Source organism: Notamacropus eugenii, chromosome 6 (assembly GCF_028372415.1).
Source record: "Notamacropus eugenii isolate mMacEug1 chromosome 6, mMacEug1.pri_v2, whole genome shotgun sequence".
Taxonomy (NCBI): Eukaryota; Metazoa; Chordata; class Mammalia; order Diprotodontia; family Macropodidae; genus Notamacropus; species Notamacropus eugenii.
Window position 1 is genome coordinate 7,181,475 of NC_092877.1, and position 3,307 is coordinate 7,184,781.

Consider the following 3,307-nt stretch of genomic DNA (forward strand, 5'->3'; position numbering starts at 1 on the left):
AGGGAGGGACTGGCCAGCTCGGCCCCATGCGCAGGCCCCCCTGGGAGGAGCGCCTAGGGCTACAACCCAGCTGGCAAAAGAGGGTCCCCGCCAGCGGGGCGGAGCCCGACCAACTGCAGGGAAGCTTTGGGCAGCCCCGGGGCTTTGCTTTAGTCTGCTAACCCACTTCCCAGAGAGTGCTGAAGCTGTCGGGGAGAGATGGGGCGGCCGGTAGAGGCGATCGTTAAATGATCAGTACCGGCATGTACACCTCAGAAAGGGACAAACGCTACAGATCAAGGCTTGTTTTGTCGATCCGTTTAGACTGGACTTTAAATACACGCACACACACACACAAATATGTATATGTGTATATATAAACAGACATATATACGTACATGTATGCATATACACACACACATATATGTATGTATGCGTGTGTATAGTAACTCAAAAGGATGGATTTGAACCCAGCTCTATCCTTACCAGAGTAAGGGGACTCTATAGCAGGGGGTCTTCATACCTTTTGTGGCCCGGCTTCCTGCAGCAATATATGGTGGACCTAAGGACAGAGCCCTTCTCAGATTCATGTTTGTAAACGCATAAAAGAAAACGTATCGGTATAAAATAAAATAAATTTCATTACAAAGAAAACTCTCCTGAAATAGGTGTGTGTGTGTGTGTGTGTGTGTGTGTGTGTGTTCACACACACAAGTTCCTGGAGGTTTAGAACCTCTACTCTAGGCTCTGTTGTAGGGTCCCTTTGAGCTGTTGGTCCATATTCTCCTATCTTAAAGTCTCTCTCGTCTCTGACTTTTTGCGAACCAAATCAGCTCATAGTCTTGTGCTCTGGGATCCTATCCAGATCTCAGTCTATGTTCTATGGCGTAAGCCTAAGTTTCTTTTCAGCTGACATTCTACTTTCTAAGGTCCCTTCCTACTCTGACATTCAACATTACTTTTTAATGCTTTATTATAATGCTAAATATTAATTAAAAATTTAAATTGACTCTTCAACTACTCAAATTTTAAAAAAATGATTTGCAATATATAAAATACCCACATTTTGTCAGTCAGTTAGGCCAGGTTGATGGTGAAAGCCTGTAATCCAGAAGGCTGACACTGGCAGATCTCTGGAGCTCAGGAGTTCTGAGTTGTGGACTAAACCTGAATCCATTGGGTGTCCCTATTAAGTCCAGCCTAAGAAGGCGCAAAGTGGCCCAAGTGAGAAACATTGTATCAGGGGTGAGAAACCTGTAGCTTGGAGGCCACAAGTGGCCCTCTAGGTCCTCAAGTGTGACCCTTTGACCGAATCCAAACTTCACACAACAAATATCCACAAAAAGATGTGTTCTGTGAAGTTTGGATTCGGTCAAAGGGCTGCACTTGAGGACCTAGAGGGCCACCTTGAGGCCACAGGTTCCCCATTGCTAGTGTATTCCTTAGCGTAGGGGAAAGCTCACTGGAGTATCAGAGTGGGTGGGACCAGCCCCTGAGCAGCTCCTATACTTCTAGGTTGAGGGTAATAGGGAGACCCAGTCTTTAAAAAAAAGTCCCTCCAGCATCTCAGCCAATTTCACTTCTTTTTTATAACCGGGCATCCCTAGGTGTCCAGCTCCACTTTAAGTATTTATTTTCTTCGCGCTGTTTCATAAGGACCTGTCTGTGGCTCCTTATATTGCTCAGAAGTGTGGCCCTCACCTGTCTCACAACTTTCCAGTGAGGGAGGATTGACCTACTAGTGGGCCTGGAGTCAAAGTCTCCCTCTGGCACAGAGTGGCTGTGGAACGGTGAAAGTCACAGAAATCAGGTCCTCAGGCTCAGTCTTTATCCTTCTTTTATCATATGAATGGACCATGATGTATTAAAATCTTTTATTCTTGGACATTTGGATAGTTTCTAGCATTTTGCAATTACAAATAATTCTGATTAATATATCTGAACAGCTAGCTCTTTATGTTTGTTTTCTGCTTACTTCCTGAGGGTGTATGCACCCAACAGTGGAATTATTGGATGAAAGGGTGGGATAATTTTTTGTAAAATTGTAAGAGCTTTTAGATTTCTTGTCTTGCCTTTATATTTAAAGACTTCATCATCCTATCTCAACAAGGCTGTAAAGGACAGGGCTACTCTTAGCTGGATACCACTGCTGATTGGTTGGGAAACTTTGACCTGCTCTGCTTCTGATCTGGGGCTGTTCGGCCTTCATTTGGCAACCTGGTACAACTGCCCCCCCAATCTCTCAAGGTCTCATTATATTGTCACCCAGCTTAGTGTAGACTCCCCATTTACACTACCCTCTGCAGCTCAGAATTCCCCAAGAGACTGGCCAGACTCAGCCTCCTAGTTGTTGGGATCACAGGTATGAACTGCCCCCTGCCAGACCGATTTCTAAGGTAATCCATCTATTTGAAGTTTTATTAGCAATAATTGTACCTCTCTCCAAAACCTGCCAGCATTGGTTTTAATTATTTTTGCCAATTGAGTAGGTGAGGTCACATCTGAAAGTTGGTTTATTTTGTTTCTTTAATTACAAAGAACTTAAACTTTTTTTCAGGCTTTTTAATTTAAATTTTTATTATTTTTTTTATTTCACCTTCACTTCCCTGTATAGCCCCCCCATTCACTGCCCAGAGTCATCCCTTCTAACGAAAAAGAAAAAAGAGAAGGAAATGAATGTCACACATTATCTTCAATGTTCAACGCCATAGGTGTGCTGATTACAGAATGTACGAAACGTGCCCAGGCACACCCCAAAGTCTCTCCAAATATGTGGCTTTACATTGTAATTTAATCACATGATGTGGTCTTTTAGTGCTCAAGCATGAATTGTTACAGTATACATAAACATTTTTATTTCTTCACTCAAATTCTCAATGCAGAGGAAACCACTCTAACCCTATCCTGATGATGCTTAAGCTTAGGGTGCTTTTTTTTAAATTTTCTCTCATTTGCTAAATAAAAATGTCCTTCATGGTTGAATATTCAATAAAAGTTCACTTTTAAAAAATAAAATTGTACCAATAAATGTTTCCACAACTAGTCCCTCTCCTCTGCAAAAGTATCTTCTCCAGTCTGTTATTTGAGGACAAACTGGGACATTACAATTTCACAGTGTTCAGTTTCACTTGTCTTTAGCTAGTTTTTTTCAATTAAATGTTTGAAGTCAGCTTGAGCAATTTTTCAAGTAATTGTTATTGTCTCGTATTTCCCCTTTTGTAAGTGGTCTGTTCCAGAAAGAACTGATAGAATGGGATGGAAGCATTGCACTTTATTTATTTTCTGTTGGGTTTTTGTTCTGTTTCTTTTTTCACAACATGTCTAATAT